Raw genomic sequence first — 18,519 nt, 5'->3', positions numbered from 1 at the left:
ACTCTCCAAAATTTATAACTTCTGTGGAGAGAAAAAAGGTAAAGGGGTGAGAAGTGCTCCATGGTAGTCAGGTGGTTAAGAAGAAGTAGAAAAAGCGAGGGGGGGAGACTTTAGAGTCCTGCAAGAAAAGGAAAACCGTAAAATCAGGACTTGCAAACTCTCCTCCAGCATCAAAATAAAATAAGAACACCTTGCTGAAGTATCTTGACTGTGCTAAATAATGGAAATACTAAAAATACCCCAGTAACATAGAAATGAATGAAAGGTGAAGTCCATACAGAGATTATTGCTGAAAATCAAGAAATAAAATTTTACACATAACTGAATGAGTTAACCATCCTCACTTTGAAAATGAACACTAAGCAAATGAAAACTGTAACCCAATACTCTAAGCAAAATTAAATCTGCCCAAGCAAGCATTTAAGGTTGTAAAAAAAAGCCATTTTTAATAGGAAATTTAAAAAATTAAAATGGAAATGGACAAAAAGAGAACTGAAAAGAGAGATTAAATCAGAAAATAAATGGGAGAAAAAACTTTTGTATCTCATAAATGAATAATAAATTACAATAAACCCAAATAATTGCAATAATGAACTTGAAGGAAAATGAAGGCACATAAAAAATAAGCATACAACTAAAGAAATGAAAATGATGTAAAAAAGGGAAAAATAGAAAGTAGTGAAACTAAAAACAAAAAAAAGTCAATTTGCATATTTCCATGAAGGGAAAAAAATATGAAACAGGAGAAGGGAGTTAATATTTAATACTATAATCCAAGAAAATTTTTCAGGAATAGAAAACCCACCTACACATGGAATATGTTAATCCTATACCTTGGAAAGTTAACTAAGAAAAATAAGTGCTGAGACATCTTCTAGTAAAAGAATTATATTTCAAAGGTGAAGATAAAATCCTTTAGGCCTCCAGGAAAAAAAAAAAAAAAAGAATTTTGTGAAGGCAAAGAATTAGGCTGGAATGAAATTTTTCAAGACCAAAGTACAAAGGAAGGCAAAAATGGAGCAGCACTGAAAATGAAAAAAAAAAAAAAAAAAAAAAAAAAAAAAAGAATATGCGAACCAATTGTATACCCAGCCAGCTGTCCTTCAGATAGGAGGCTATGAAAAAAACCATAAGAACATATAAGAACATTGGTACTTCTATACTTATCAGCCTTTCTTGAGGAACCTACTAGAAGATGAGCTTTCAACTAAGTAGTAGTGGAACTCTTTAGCAAAAATACTATTTTGTGTATTTTAAATATATAAATTTTTATATTCAATTAGAATTAAGGCAAAGATGAGGATTCAATTATAAATTGCTACAATATGTAATGCTGATGATGAAATTGAATAACAATGAAATAGCTGAAAAAAATAGCTGGAGAGGTGTATGAGACAGCTTACTGCAGTATAGGCAAACGGTACATGTTAGAGGATACTGAACAAAGAGTGAAAGATTAAATAACAAAATAGGAACTAACATCATTAAATAATGTATTTATAGAAAGGTAACCAGCAGGTTAAAAATACAACCTTTTTGAATACCTTGAAAAGAAAAATTGCACATATATAATTATGAATAGTAAGACTACATTGAGACCTAATGTAGCATCATATCAATACATGTGGATAGACTTAATTCACCTTTTAAAGGGAAAAGTTTTCCTTTCTGGCCTTCCAAATCAGACCCAAATATATGCTGTTTAGAAGAAAAAAAAATCTAAAATGAAGTGATTCAAAAAGGCTAAAAATAAAAGGAGGATAAACTAGGATTTTGTGGGAAACCTAGAAGGGAATGCAGCTGTAATAAATTAATCTATTTTCAGATTAATCTACAAATGCATAACATAATCTCCCAGAAGAGTGGTAGTTGAAGGGGTGGATAGGAGCTGACCTACAGAACTTTGGAAAATGGGGTTTTGGGAAACTACAAGGCTAAAACCAAAACAGTATGTTAAACACTGTATTCTGGTTGGTGAATTTGTTTCTTATGGCTTAAAAATTCTGAACCTGGTGTACTGGAGATAAACAGGTTAATGGATGGTAAAAGGGTTTTTTCATATGTTTTGTAATTTTTATTTATAAACTCATTTTGGATAGATTATTTTCTCTTTCCCTCTATGTAGCGCTTCTATTTATTGGGTTTTTATTCAACACTTTTCTGAGACTGACAGTCTATAACCAGGCCTAGATTGTTGGTTCAAGCTTCTGTTTCATGACGACATTGAGGGACATTTCAGATACAATCACCAAGACTAAAGACCACTTGGCAGGGTGATTCCTTTAGTTCTGCTTGGAGGTCAGCTTCTCATAAGACCTAGACCAATAATAAAAGCATTAGTTTCTTTTAATGTTCATTCATATATGGGTAAATCTTGTCTTAACTCCTTTTTTCACAAAGTGACTCCGGGTCTATTCCTCTACTTAATATGGAACACTTTTAGTCCTTACTATGCTGGAAGAAATGAGTTCCTAACTGCTGGCTTCTGGAACCAGAGCTTAGCAGACCAGGGACTTCATCCTTGCATTGCATTGGATTTCTGTTTTATTTCTGATCCACAGAGATGCTTACCTGTGTGTGTGTGTGTGTATGTTGCTATGTATGTGTATACGTGACAATTTCTTCTGAAATTCTTCAGTTTTATATGTTATATACTACAGTTTTATGTTTGGAATAGTAGGAAAGTCTGAAAATATGAACTGCCACTTGACTGGGAATTCCTCATTCCCTCTGGAGAATTTCAAACTTTTTATATATCCTTATTTATTGTAAAATGTATTCCTAAATTTTTAATCTTTTAAAGATATTGGTGTGCTCTCTTATCCATTATAATTTCAAATTGGCTACATTTTGTGCAAAGGAAACCTTATATATTGGTGTAGACGTTTATATAATGTATATAAGTACATGTATTTGTAATCAGTGCTTTAAATTCCGTATTTCTAATAGTATTCATAGTATATTTGCTAGTGTTTCTGCAAATATTTTAATACTTGAAAATGACAATTTTGCCTATTTTTAATAGCTAATAAAGTATAATAGCTATACTTTATTCTTTTGTGTAAATGTAATAACTAACTTCAAGGATATTGTTGTCTTATTACTAATTTTAATGGAAATGATTCAGTTAATGTCTTACCATATTGTATAATTCATTATCTTTTATTTTTCAATCTATTAGATTATAAATTTTAAACTACTTTTTACATTAATTTATAATCATTAAAATGGTTTATACTTTAAAATTTATATTTTAACTTAAACATAAGCATTCACTTATCTCACTTTTGTTATATAATCAAGGCTTTTTATTTAAATAGGAGTTGCTAATTGGAGATTTACATCTTCTCTTCATCATAAACCCTACCTATAAAACATTGTATATAATTTATGTTTTTTTCAGTACCTGAGATTTTAAGGTATTTATGAAGCAATATGATTGCATAATACTTGTATGACCTATCCCAAGCCATTATAATTTTCTAAATTACTTTTTAATGGTTTGTACTTATTGGGTAATTCCAAAGAATTTAACTGAATTTTCTTGGAAACAATAATTCTTCTTTGGCACCTAAGTTTTATTGTTTGTTGTAGCAACTAATTTACTGATGTTATAGCACACTATGACTAGTATAAATATGTTTTGGAACATAGAACTTTGTTAGTATACATTTAACAAATTGATGTGAAAGTGGATGAAGGTATTGAATAGTATATTATCTGCTAGGATTCATAAATCCATGACCAATAACTTCATTTTTATTTAAAAAATTTTTAAGATTTTATTTATTTATTCATGAGAGACACATAGAGATAGAGGCAGAGACACAGGCAGAGGGAGAAGCAGGCTCCATGCCAGGAACCCAATGTGGGACTTGATCCCAGGACTCCAGGATCATGCCCTGAGCCAAAGGCAGATGCTCAACCATGGAGCCACCCAGGCATCCCCCCATAGCTTCATTTTTAGAGTGAAAGCTGAGTAATTATGAAACCTAGAAGTTGATCAAGTAGATGTCGATTAAATAGGCTTTTGAAAAAATGTATATTTGTCATCTCAAGAAATGTCATAGCATTGATTGAGTTTTATTTTTTTAATTAGGATGGTCTATTGAATTTCAATATTCATTATTTTAATTTTTGTAATGACATTATTTTTTCTTCTAATGTGAATTGCTGGATTTCTAATATTAAGCCATCCTTGCATTCTGAGTATACTGCTACTTAAATTTTATTATCATAATACATTTATTGACAGTTTACTAATTTGATTACATTGTCATTTAAATATATTCTAAAATTACTGACCATCACTTTATTAGCATTCTCATATAAGAATTCATGTGTGAAATTAGTTTCTCTCTGTTGCAAACTGCCATCATATTTGAGCAAGTTTTAGAAACTTGAGAACTCATAAACTTAAGTAGCATTATTCTCTGAATTTTGTCATAGATGGAGTTTTCAAATACATATCATATATCAAAATGTTTCAAAATACATATCCTGTTTTCTTGTGCTTGGCTTTATCGTGCTTTGTAGATAGTATGTATTTTGAAGGTTTATGGCAAACCTGCAACAGTCTATCAGTGCCATTTTTCCAATAGCTTTTGCTTACTTGTGTCTCCATGTCACATTTTGGTAATTCTTGCAAAATTTAACTTTTTTATTATTAGGTGTGGTGATCTGTGATTAGTGATTGGTTATATGACTCACTGAAGCTTAGATGATGGCTATTGTCTTTAATGAGGAAGTATTTTTAGAATTAAGGTATGTACATTAGACATAATGTCATTGCACACTTAATAGACTATACTATAGTGTAAACACAACTTTTATATGCATTGGGAAACCAAAAAATTCATTTAACTCATTTTATTGCAGTGGTCTAGAACTATACGAAAATGTCTCCAAGTCATGCCTCTAGATATTTCCTACATTGAGAAATTTCTTATTAATAACAACAATAGCATTGATATCAATCATTGCCACCATCTATTTCCACTCAGCCTTCTTGACATTTCTTCAGTCTCCAGTGGAGAGCTTCTGTCATTTTTTGCTTGAGTAAATAAATGATGAACAAAATGAAATCTCGTACTATATATCATCTACTGAGTAAATGGTAGGGCTGGGAATAGTTTTTTTCTTATTTAACACACACATTTTCTCTTATACCATAACAGAAGAGTAATACAAATGGCAACGATTACTGATTACTTCTATCAGTAATCTTGTATCAGGTACAAAATTTCTACTGACACCAATGGAACTTCACTGTTTATCCCAGAAAATGGATCCCAAGGATGGCAAACATTTTCAAAATTATGTTACTTGAGATTTTCTTTACATGGGGAATGGATTTAAGTAAATGTATTAGAAGGCAAATGATCAAGTTCTTAAACACTTAGAGATGCATTTTGATCATTTTCTTTCTCTGAGATGATCATTCTATAAATTTATTTTCCCACTTAAACTACTTTCTTTGTGGTGGTAATCAATTTTTAGATAACTATTTAAGCATTTACAATCTTTTTTTATTTACTCATCCTATTTGGGTAGAGAGAAAGCCTGGGCAGAAGAAGTTACATGGGTATATTGAAATTATCAGCAATATTGTAGAGATGAGCAATGTTTTTGAGAAAGACAGGTGGGTATACATCTAATTATTACATATCTATTTTTCAAATCAAATATTCTATTATTGGCAGATAATTTTCTGCCTGGTGTTGGTGTAATTTCCCATTATTGAGCTTGGTAAACATGCCATGAATTGATATCTTTATTTAGCCAATGCCTATATTAATACCTGTATTTATTTTAGAATCAAGGATGGGATATTACCATGCAGAGTTCATTTTGCATTTTTGTTAGGAGACATTATTAAACATTTCATGTGCTGTAAATTATTTATAATGCTACACTCAGCAGCATCTTGACTACTTGCTGATCTATCTAGAAATTCCATCTCTGATCATAATCTGCATATTCAAAAAGGAAAAATAAACCTTATTGCGGTCTTTAAAAACCATATAAAGAACTGAATATACAAAATAGAAAGGAATCAGGTCCTAATACATGTGATTGATGATAATGGAATCTAGAGATACTGTAACATAAAGTGATAACAGGTCCAAATATAGAAGAAACACAACAAGGCTACCTTGTTGTGAAACCAATAGAAACAAATCTTGCCAGAGATTAGCCTTTAGTCGTTAACAAAGCTGTGAAAAGAAAACATTTGGCACCTTACGGTTTTAACAGAAGAAAACAGTTGAACCAACAGTAGAAATATTAAACGTATTTTATTAATTATTTTAAACATTAGAAAGGACATGAATAATAAAATTATCTTTCATTAGTTTCTCTTCAGGTTTATTGACATTTTTGAATTTGCACATTTTCTTAAGGAAATTGCCGAGCACTTTGTCAGCAGGGCTAACTTGGCTTTAATTGATCTGTTTTCTGGTTTCCCCAATTTATAATTAATAGCATGAAAAGAAAAACTCATTTGTACTGCCCATTCCTGAGTAGCCATGGCTATATAATGCATAGTGAACAAAGAGATCTTTACGTTTCCATCCAGCAGTCCAGAAATAATGACTTAAGTCTCTTGCTTGACAGAGCTCCCGAGGACTTATAAAGAGATGAAGATCTCTGAAAATGATAAGTCCATTCCAACACACTGTGCTGAAAATCTTGTCAATTGTAAAATAATTGTTAGCCATTGTGGGGTTTGAGGCAATAGGATTTACATGACTATAGAGTTTTTTTGTTTTTTGTTTTTTTTTTTCTCTAAGAACTGTGTAGAGTCTAGCCAACAGTTCTTGGCAGCATTTTAAACAGCATTAAGTTTCCTGGCAATGCCAAGGATCAGGTCCAGGGGAAACTGACTTCGTCACTGTAATTATTTCCAAGCTTACTCTGTTCCAAAACAAAGCAACTTGAGGACAGGTCTGTTGTAAATTTTCTAAGAGTGCTTCACATGCAAGGTCTTGAGGGTCTCTTCCAGGCGCATGTGTTTGGACCAATTCAGATATGGTTTCATTGATTCTTTGCCAATTGGCACTATTGCCACACTCTTGGTCAAAGTCTAGAATTTTAAGATTTAATAGTCATAAGGGAACCATGGCCTCAAATTCACTGTTCCATTGTATGAGATGTCAGTATGTGAGCCTGCCCAAAGAATGGGTAACAGCGTCAAGGACAAAAATTGCTTCATATCAGCCCCAGTCATAAGTGGTTTGATTTTTTTTGTGTGTGTGTACATGGGTGGAGAGGAGGAAGCTCAGTCTCCACTGATCTTAACATGTATGGGAAGAATGATTATTCGATGAACTTTTACAATATACTTAACAACTTAATGAGTTTTGGGATGAAAGGGAGCGTGTAAGATATTGCAAACTCATGGTTTTAAGCTTTGGCACTCTTATCAAATATAACTGCTGTGGCCCTGAAACAAGTGATTGTAGAGACCACATATATCATCTCACTTTTGATAGAGTGAACTATAAACTAATTATATCTGTGGAGTACACTGCCCCTACTACCACCCCATCCCAGAAGGGGGTTTGTAAAAGAACCCAGACATTTGACGATGCATGCTAGGTGAAGACCTGCCCTCAAACCCTATCTTAGGAGATTTTCAAGTTTCACGCAAGAGTACTTGTGACTCAGCTTTTACTTATCAGGTTAGACAAACTTAGAGCTTACATATATACAGGACAGCAGTTTGGTTTGTAGAAGCTACGTTAAGCATAAGTGTTCAATGAACGAGGGTGGCATTTATTGGAGACCTAGAGTGTCGGAGCCAGAATCATCCTTAGTCACTATTTGACCAGTCTTTTTTCATAGTCTAATGACTCGGAACAGAAAAATTGTGACTCGGTTGGGTCATGGAGTTAGTCAGAGCTGGGCCTACAGTACAAATCTCCTAACTCTTGATGTTTCACTAAGTTGGAAAAAGAAATCATCAGGGTTAGAAGCAGCATGAAAATATCCTTGCTTTTTGTACTTAACACGTTTCTAGAATGCTTTCTCCCTCTGAAAGTCCTAGCAGTTATCCTCTCTCTATAGTCATTCAGGATTAATTTCCCATTGAGTCTTTGTCTCAGTGATTTGGGAAATATACAATATTTTCAGGTCAGGGAACTTTTTTTTCTCCGTATTGATGGTTTCACTTTGTTTCTTTTGGTACTTTATTACTGAAGGTCATCTTCAAAAGTTTTATTTTTTAATACTAGTAGAAATAACTATGGATTATTATATATTATAAATAACTTTATATTTAATATATATAATCATAGTAACAATAATTTATAGTAATATGTATTATAACTTATTATAAGTAACTTTATACTATTTATCTCTATATTAAGTGATATAGCTGATTCAAACTGAGACACTTATTTAAAGGAGTTGATTCAGAACAGAGTTTACAGTAATGAATATACAGAATGTGTTTTACATCTTTTTTCAAAAGTTGAAGGTCTTTTTGTATCTTTCTGTTAAAATTAGCTACACAATTGCCTCTGAGGGTGTATTTTGAAGACGACAATCCAGTCCACATACATCTGATACATCTGATAAGCTATAAAATGTTAAACTTTTCAGTAATATTGTCATAATTTTCTTGAGGATACCAAAAGGTTTTAGAAAAAGCACTGTCCAATATGGCCAGCCACTACCTGTATATGGCTATTTAAACAGTCAAATTTAAATACAATTTAAAAATCAGTTCCACGGTCACACCAACCACATATCAAGTGCTTAAAAGCTATAGATTGACTATGGCTACTGCACTGGGCTGCATGACTATGGGAAAACTTCATTTTTACAGAAGTTTTATTGGACCACTCCACTCTAGAAAAATTAAAGCTCTGTTCCAAGATCCTTGTATTCAAAATGCTTACTCCACCTGAAGATTCACATTTCGATTAATAAGTATACCAAGCATATGATTTTCTCAAATATTTCTAATTGAGAACCCAAATAATTTTAACATTTCTGTGCTTTTATTGAATTTGTCACTTTCTAGCTGTGCAGTCTTGAAAAATTTACTCCTTTTGCCTTAATTTCTATCTTTTAAAAATACAGATCCTATATTTAATAGGATTGTTTTGAGAATAAAATGATCATATCTGTGGAATACACTGGTAAACTCAGTTTTGATTAGGAATAATATATTCAGGTGAAGTGCTCAACCCACTGTCTGGTGTACATTAGGTACTTGAATGAGCAGGTTTTCAATTTACTGCCCTTCCCCAATACACACAAATACTTAGTAATTGTTAATCAAAATATTTATACTACAACAGCTTTTCTTAGAAAACTCAGATGTTAATAAAGCAAGGGATTCTCAATAACCAATAATGGTTATAATCTGCATCATAGGGCATTTCTCATCACTACAGGATTTTAGTAATACCTTAAATATTTTATTTTTTTTGTTTGTACATTGTTTAGTTATTGGGGCTAATTACAGCTTATAAGTGGGGAGTAGAGGTTGTAGTGGGGACAAGTAGTAAAAATCAACTTCAATGTAGATTTAGACATTTAAAAGCAATATGCCTTCATTGAACACTCTTTATCCAAATTCCATGGTAAGAATTTCTGTGGGCTGAATGTTTGTACCCCGCCCCACCAAATTCATTTGTTGAAATCTTACCCGTCAATGTGTTAGTATTAATAGGTAAAGTATTTGGGAGATGATTGGGTCACGAAGGTAGAGCCTCATAAATGGTATGAGTGCTCCTATAAGAGATCCTAGGGATCTCACTTGCTCTATCTACCATGTGAGGACACAGTAAGAAGATGCCCATGATCTAGGAAGCAGGCTCTCACCAGACACCAAATCTGCTGGTGCTTTGGTCTTGGACTTCTCAGCCTCCAGAACTGTAGGAGACGAATGTTTGCAGTTTCAAGCTCTGGTCTATGGTATTTAGTTATAGTGGCTCAAATGAACTAAATAGTATAGGATTTTTGATAATTCATTCGCATATTCTCAAATAGTTCCTTTTATTCCTCAAGATGCTACTTTGTGGGAAGGCTGGTCCATAGCAAGATTCTAATCTGCAATTACCTAAGAGAATAAGTTACCTAGCCAGCACAAAAGATATTGAACTCATAAACCGTCAACTACAATCACCTTTTTCTAAATGAAGATTTTAAAACAGTATCCAGTTGTTGCTTTCCTCTCCTTGTGTTTTTTTCTGCATTGCTTTGGCATTCATTAAATACTTTTATATTCTGTATTTTATTTACCTTCACTTTTTGACCTAAATTTCTAGGTTTTCTGGTTCCCTGCCCACTCCCCTCCCCACCTCTTTAAATTTGTCTTGATGTTTCTGTGTTCCGGTTGTTTTTATTGAGAAGTCATTTGTCAGTGTAGTTGTTCCTTTGAAGATGATATATATCTGCCCCCCTTTGGCTGCTTAAAGGAGTTGTTCTTTGTCTTTAAGTTATAGTAATTTGATAATGTTGTGTTAAAGGTGTGGTTTACTGTGTATTGATCCCACTTGGAGATTCTTGAATCTGTGGCTTGTTGATGTTGGTCAGTTTTGGAAAATTTTGGCTGTTATCCTATTCAATATTGCTTTTGTTCTGTTCTCTTTCTTCTTTCCTTTCCTGAGATCCCAAATACACTTCTTGTATGTGTTATATGTTCTTTTCTGTGTTTTCCAACCTTTATTTTCTATCTGTGCTTTAACCTGGATATTTTCCAAAAACTTATTTTTTAAAGACTTTATCCTTTGACAGAACTTTTAGGTCTACAATAAAACTGAGAGGCAGGTACAGAGATTTCCCATACTGTTTGCCCTCACATATATAACGTTCCCCATTATCAGTAACACTCACCAGAGGGGTACATTTTTTTTTTTTTATCAAGAATGAGCTACATAGATGCACCATAATTACTCAGAGTCAAGAGCTTACCTTAGGGTTTACCCCTAATGTTGTATATTCTGTGGGTTGGATGAATGTATAATGACTTATATCCATCATCATCATATCATACAGAGTGTCTTCACCGCCCTAAAAATCCTTTGTGTTCCCTATTCATCTCTCTGCCCCCCTCCCCTAACCCTGGCAACCACTGATCTTTTCACTGTCTCCACAGTTTTACCTTTTTCCGATTGATATGTATTTGGAATCCTACTATATGTGGTTTTCCTCAGATTGGCTTCTTTCAAATAGTATTATGTATTTAAGTTTCTTCTCTATCTTTTCATGGCTTGATAGCATAATTGTTTTTAGCATTGAACAATATTCCATCATTTGGATGACCACAATTTATCCTCTAGCTTACTGAAGGATATTTTGGTTGCTTCCAAGTTTTGGCGGTTATGAATAAAGCGGCTATAAACATCCACATGCAGGGTTTTGTGTGGACATAATTTTCACTTCCTTTGGGTAAATACTAAAAGAGCACAACTGCTGGATTATATGCTAAGAATATGCTTATTTTCGTAAAAACTGCTAAGGTGGCTATACAATTTTGCACTTCCACCAGCAATTAATGTGAGTTCCTGTTGCTTCATGTCCTCACCAGAATTTGATATTGTGTCTGGATTTTGGTCATTCTACTAGGTGTAAAGTGCTATCTCAGTGTTGTCTTAACTTGCGGTTCCCTGATGACAAATGATATGGAGCTTTTTTTTATATACTAACTTACCATCTGTATATCCTCTTTGGTGAGGTGTCTGTTAAGGTCTTTGGCCCCTTTTAAAATCAGGTTGTTTTCTTGGTTGAGTTTTGAGAGTTGTTTATATAGTGGGCATATTAGTCTTTTGTCAGTTGTGTCTTTTGCAAGTATTTCCTCCCGGTCTATATGGCTTATCTTCTCATTTTCTTGGTAATGTCTTCTGCATAGTGGAAGTTTTTCATTTTAACCAAGTCCAGCTTGTCAATAATATCTTTCATAGATTATGTCTTGAATGTTTTATCTAAAAAGTTATTGCCAAACCCAAGATCCCCTAATTGTCTCCTATGTTATCTCCTAGGAGTTTTATAGTTTTCATATTTTGTTCCATTTTGAGTTAATTATCATGAAGGGTGTAAGGTCTGTGTTGAGATTGACTTTTTCTTTTCATGCAGATGTCCAGTTAGTCTCTTCAACAAATGGTGCTGGAACATTTTTGCTCCATTGTATTGTCCTTGTTCCTTTACCAAAGATCAGTTGACTATATTTATGTGGCCCTATTTCTGGCCTCTTTGTTCTGTTTCATCTATTTGTTCTTTTGCCAATACAACACTGTCCTGATTACTGTAGCCTTTTTTTTTTTTTTTTTTTTTTTTTTTTTTTACTGTAGCTTTATAGTAAGTCTTAAAATAAGGTAGCACCAGTCTCCTTCTTTTCCTTACATATTGTATTGGCTTTCCTGGGTCTTTGCTTCTCCGTGTAAACTTTAGAATCAATTTGTTCATATTCATAAAATAAGTTGGTAGGTTTATATTGGAAATAACATTTTTTAGTTTACTCTTTCCTTTAGCCACTCTTTTATTAAACCCTTCTATTGAATTCTTAATTTCAGTTATCACATTTTTCAGTTTCAGTATGTCCATTTTTTGAAAATCCAATTATCCTGTGAAGTTTTCTATATTTACTTATTTTCTCTTTAGTTATAGCTATTTCAAAAAGCGATAATTGCAATATTGGAATATCCAGTGAGTTGAACTTTCAGTTATTTTTTTTCTCTTGGCTTTGACTATTTTGTAATGTATTTTGTAGTTATTGATTATATATGAAATACTGTAGAAGCTCTGGATGATTTTACCTACTTCCAGAAAGAATTTTTTTCTGGTAGGTAGATGCAGTATAAACAGATAATCTTTTAGTCAATACTGGGTTTTAGGCTTTGTTAGAATTGCTCCATTTTTTGTTTGCCTTTACTCCTAGGAGCACTTTAAATAATGTAATAGCAATACTTACTATGTTTTCTTGGGCATAGCTCTTTTGGGGTCTCAGAAATTCTGGAGTATTTACCTAAACTCCTAACTTTATCTACATGAGACCGTTGATACCTCTGTTCAGCATTTTGATCTCCTAGTTGTTGCTTTCTATTTGATTTCTTGGTGTGTAAACTTGAACGTGCACGGTTTAGGAGTTGGCAAATGTCTGAAGAAGAAATTATCACAGAGAAATTTGGGCTTACTTCTCTTGAATCTGGGTCCTTCGCATCTCAGTTTACTTGGAACTTTAGAACTCCAACTTCTGTGTTCCCAACCAATTGAAATGGTTGCAAGCTACAGCCCGTTGCATTCCACTTAGCCTCCATTCTGCATATACGGTGAATTGACAAATCCCTGAGTAAACTGCAGACAAATGTGGAACTCACCTCCACGTGTTTCTTCCTTTTTCTGGGAAGGAAGGTGATCCCTCAAAGTCCCAGCTGCCTGATTGCTTACCTTGGAGTTCAGGGAAATACTCCTTAAGAAGGGTTGTGTTTTTCATCTTATTCAGATTGCATCCTGGCTGTAGGCAGAAGTCTAAAATCCTGCATTTCTTTTGATCTTCAACAAATCTGCAAAATGATCCTGATACGAAATGGAGTCTTAGGAAGGTTAGGTAACTTACCATGGCATGAACCAAATAAGATAAATAGGTGGTCCAAGAGTTCAGGTCAGGTATTTTGACTCTTCCCTTACAATCAGCTGAAGCCTGAAATATATTTCATAATCAGTTTTGGATTCTGAGAGTCATTAAGCTACATCTTTTTAATTCTATGATCTGAAACATTCATTTTATTTCCTTATTAATGTGTTCTGTGCTTAAAATTCTGAGCACTTCAAATAATGTAATAGCAATACTTATTTCCTTAAATTGACACAAATTTGCATACAGCTTATACCTTTACCTATTTTATTTTGATTTAATAACCTAAAAACCTGCTGACTCATCTTCTATGGGTATGTTGAACATGGGCTTCCTTCATAAATAGATGTATAATCATTTCTCTGGGAGCCTGGGACTCTGCTTTGCATCTATATTGTCACACTGATTCTATCTTCTGGAATTTTACAGTCACAATGTTGTAGATAATGTAAGAAGGTTTTCAACCCATACATTTCCATTGTTCTAGGTTTCCAAAATCTTAAGCTTCCAGGAAGCCATTTTGAAGACACATGGAAGGAGGATCCATATAAGGCATGTTATATACTCAGGCAAATCCTACGCTCTCTTTAGGAATATATTTGAATATGATGAAGACAGAAGGCCGCATAAGAGTTCAACTTTGCGAGTTACACAAAGTCCCACTATGTAGGTTAGCATAATGGTGTAAACCCATGTCATCTGTGGAGTGGGGCAATGATAATTCTATATCGTCAAACTTTAAAAGATTATTTCCACTGATGGATTTTATTAGCATACTTTTCCTTAGACAATATTTGTCAACCCCTTAATGTTTTCAAAGCACTTTAAAACTCTTCCACTGAATTCCCCATAAGTAACCTGACAAGTAAGCAGAACAAACCTTATTCCCTGTCTTCTAGATGAAGCTAGAGACATGGTTCCTTTCCAGTGTAACACTGCTAGGAGCTGAGTGAAGTTGAGACTTGAATACATGTCTTCTGGCTTTTTTTCCCCCCAGACTTTACTATTCGACCCAAGCTGTGATATGGATAGACACTGAGCAAGGGTTCTCTAGAAGCTATACTTTGGTCTAAGTTCTACGGGACCAACAGGAGAGACGATTTTGGCCACGGAAACTTTTCCGTGTACCTCACACCTGACATTTTGCATCTTCCTCTAGTTCCATTCCCTGAGAGCTCCTGGAAAAATGCCTGTTTAGCCAATGTGCTAGTAAGTCTCCCTTAGACTTTTTATTTCAACAAGTCTTTCCCTGAGGGAAATTCAGAATAATCATCTGCCCTCTTGGAGCAAGTAACAGTAAGATTCTTAAAAATTCTTGTTTTTCTCTGAGACGAGGCCCTGCAACTACCTTCCAGAAACCCAGTATTCTGTGGGAGAATAATATTGAACAGGGCGAGGGAAGTACAGCTTGTGAGTCATAAATATTTACATTTCGTGGAGGCTTTGGGTAAGATTAAGAGGGCTGAACAGCACGACTTTCTGTGAGGAGGTGGCAACACAGTCTCTGAAATAGCCGAGGTGATACTGCTCAGGCCTCCTGCGATAATATAAATAAAGTTTCTGAAAGGTATTTTTTCCGTTGTTCAAGGCTCCGTGGGTTCATTTGAATCTCTACTTTTTCAACTTTGATTGATTTTTGCTTTTGTGATTTAAGGGCCCTGGCTTGACCCACTCTCACCCCCAAGGGAGCTTTTAACCAAGAACGCATACACCAAATACACGGAAATTAGAAATATCAAGGCAAACATTACTTCGTCCCTTTCTCTTCAGTGGAGTCATTCAAAACTGGTAGCAAACACAAAAGAGGGATGAACTGTAACATAGTGTCACTTAGGAATGCTTTTTGGGGGGTTACTCTGTTGTATTAGGGTTCAACTAGAATTCTAATTTCTTTTATTTGCATAACAAGGTTATGAATGTTGAGGGAGCCAGAGCCAGACGTGTTGGCTCCAAGGTTTGCAATTTAAGTAGGGAGTATTTTGCAAGGGAGGGTTAGGGAGAGGGAGGATTCGCCCTTCTAATATGCATAGCTTGCTGAAACCTGAGTTTCCCAGATTGTCGTCTTTGAGCTCCCATATCTGTAAGAATAAAGGAAAAGCAAGAAGTGGCACAGCAGACTTGGAGAGTGGATTAGCTTGCTTAAGTGGGGTGAATACATCCCAGAGCAGGAACATTCCCATGATGCCCAGCTGATGGCTGGTATCTCCCATTGCTGCATGCTCTCTGCAAGCAAAATGTATACTGATGCAGAAGAACACCATAGGCTGGTATTTTCTAACATCCTTTTCCTTCAAAAATGGATAATAGCTGGAGATTGCTCTGTTACCATGACTATTGCCTCGAAGATATGAGTTTGTATAAAGTAAGGGGAATTTTTCCTCGGAAATCTTTCATTTCCATTGAAGTCTCCTGGCCACATTCTAATAAGAGGTCTCTGGCCAGTTGTGGTACCTTCTTGGCTGTCTTCCCAGATCTCTGGAGTCAGAGTATCTGGGCTTGGGTATTGGGCATTATATTAAAAAAACAAACAAACAAACTTGTGATTTTGATATGGTCCTCATTGCTTCCCTTTTGTCCAAATTTACCTCTCTGAATCCCATTGCCTTAAGCCCTGTCTCTAAGTGACTAAATGTCTAATCCCAACATTTAACTCCTGGCTGCCACTTTGCGCTCGCCCTGCCTTAAAGGGCTGCCCTTTTGGGTCAGCATTTGTTCTTTATTAGTGACCTTCCAGCTTTGTTTCCAAAGAAGTGGCCAGGAGTTTCAAGGACTGGGGGACCATAAGGGAAGATAGATTAGGGGTGGCGGACCACTCGGGGAGTATTCTAAAACCTCATGTAGAGGTGACCACCTATTCTAACTAAGCATAAGATTGTCACATGCAGAAACCTTGTGAGGCCTAATGTATTGATGAAATTATTGAAAGAGCAGACCGAAATGTGATTGCCTTGTGTTAGTCCAGCCTAAGGCAAGGGACCTCACTGGAAATTGCCATTTGGCTTTCCAATCCACTAAAGGCCTCCAGATTTGCCCTTTGCTGCCAGTTTCACTTTCAATTTCACCTTGACACTTGCGTTAATTTTATTTAGGAAACCCAGTTACCATGCTACAGATGAGATGGAGTTAGAAGTAGATGTGCTCAAGCTTTATTGAACCTTAGAAAAGGAAAAGCTGATGCTCATCAGGGACTCTCTGGGGAGTGACTGGCCTGACTTTTTCTGTTGTTTTCCAATCAGCAGGCACAGTGAAGAGTCAGGGTGGTTCTGACTTTTGCTCTCAGCACCACTTCTTTCCCCTGTGGCTGAGGCAGGCCTCTTACAAAGCATCTCAGATACCAACCCGCGATAGCTCAGGTATCAGCAGGAAAGGAAAAGGGGAACAATTCCTCTGGGCTATCAGAGTACTGTTTTCTTTTTCACCTTGGTGAGCATCTGAAAGACATGCCTAAGCTTTCACTCTTGGGAAAAGTGATCCTTTATGCTGATCTTACTTGAGATAAGGGAAGACACTCTCCCTTGTCCATCTGTGTCCTCCTGTTTGCTGGGGATAGTTCTGGGGAAACAAGGAGAGGCATAGATGAAGATCCAGTTTACTGAAGAATGATACACAAGCAACTGGTGGCAGGAAAGAAGACCTTAGATAGTAAAAAAACCAATCTTTTATATCTTAGTTTTTAAACAGGCATTTATTTTTATAGCAAACTCCAATTTCTGGCAAATTAAATGAGTTGCCTTTATAATAATTGCAATGGAAAATTCTTTTTTAAACCAAATCTATTTAGCTTAAAAAGGGAATCATTTTAAAGAAAAGGATTAACGGTGTAATAATACAGTTGGAATGGAGATAGTACAGCATTCATGGTTTAGTACGGGGATGACTGAAGTTTACGAAATGTTGGCTCACACAAGCCATGGCAGAGTGTACCCTGTGTTAAAAGAATTGGGAGCTTCTTAATTAAAATTTTTAAAAATCTGTAGGCCATGACTGTTATGCGGAGGATAGTAGTTTGATCTTTCATGATCTCTCAACATTTTAGCTCTTAAAAGATGTCATTATTAGAAATAGTGTTATGAACTTAAAACCCACAATGTGGATTTTAAAAGGAACAAGAGGTCCTGCCTGACTCTGAGCTTTTAATGTTGGTCCTTGATTTGTTTGTTGAGTACTTAAAGCTAATTCTAGGACATTGAGCTGTGAGAGCCCATTTGGTTTCCTCCTTTAGTGCCTCTAAATCCATTCATCTCTATGCCTTGAGCTAATATGCTTTTCCTACCCTCAATTCAACTAATTCCCTGGGAGTCTTTCTGAAATCACAAATAATAAAATGCAAGTGCTATTATTAATTGATTAGAAAAGACTTGTAGAGAAGAAAACAGAAATTCAAGATCTGTATTTATTGTATTTATTTATTCATTTAACAATAGTTCTAAGAGATTTTTACTGTTTTTGGAGATACTCAGACTGAGGAAGACATTAAGGATGATGCACTACAGCCGTCATTTCCACTGTAGAGAGTATGTTACTAACAGGATCCAAAATAGAATATTATTATGGTTTTGTGAGAAGAGCTTTGGAGTTAGATGTAGGTATGATTCTTAGTTTTTCCTATCTCTAGTTATAATCTTGTATATGTCCCCTCTAAACCACAGTTTCCTAAACTACTAAATGGGGAAAAACGATATTTGTTTTTGAGGCTCCTGTGAGATTAATTTAGAAAAGTATAAAACGGGCCTGGTATGTAAACACTGTGCTTTTATCTTTTTCTATAAGTGGAATCACCCCATTTGGCATTTTATTTTATGCTAATCTATTATATATTTTTATTTAATTGCTTCTTAGTTCGGTCTCCATAAATCCATTATCATAGGGACAATGTCTTCCTGTTTGTATTATCTGCAGTGTTGCGGTCAGAGTCCTTGTTTAGGATTCATAGA

The sequence above is a fragment of the Vulpes vulpes genome, chromosome 5, assembly GCF_048418805.1.
Source record: "Vulpes vulpes isolate BD-2025 chromosome 5, VulVul3, whole genome shotgun sequence".
NCBI classification, from domain to species: Eukaryota; Metazoa; Chordata; class Mammalia; order Carnivora; family Canidae; genus Vulpes; species Vulpes vulpes.
Note: the sequence above shows the minus strand (reverse complement) of the source record.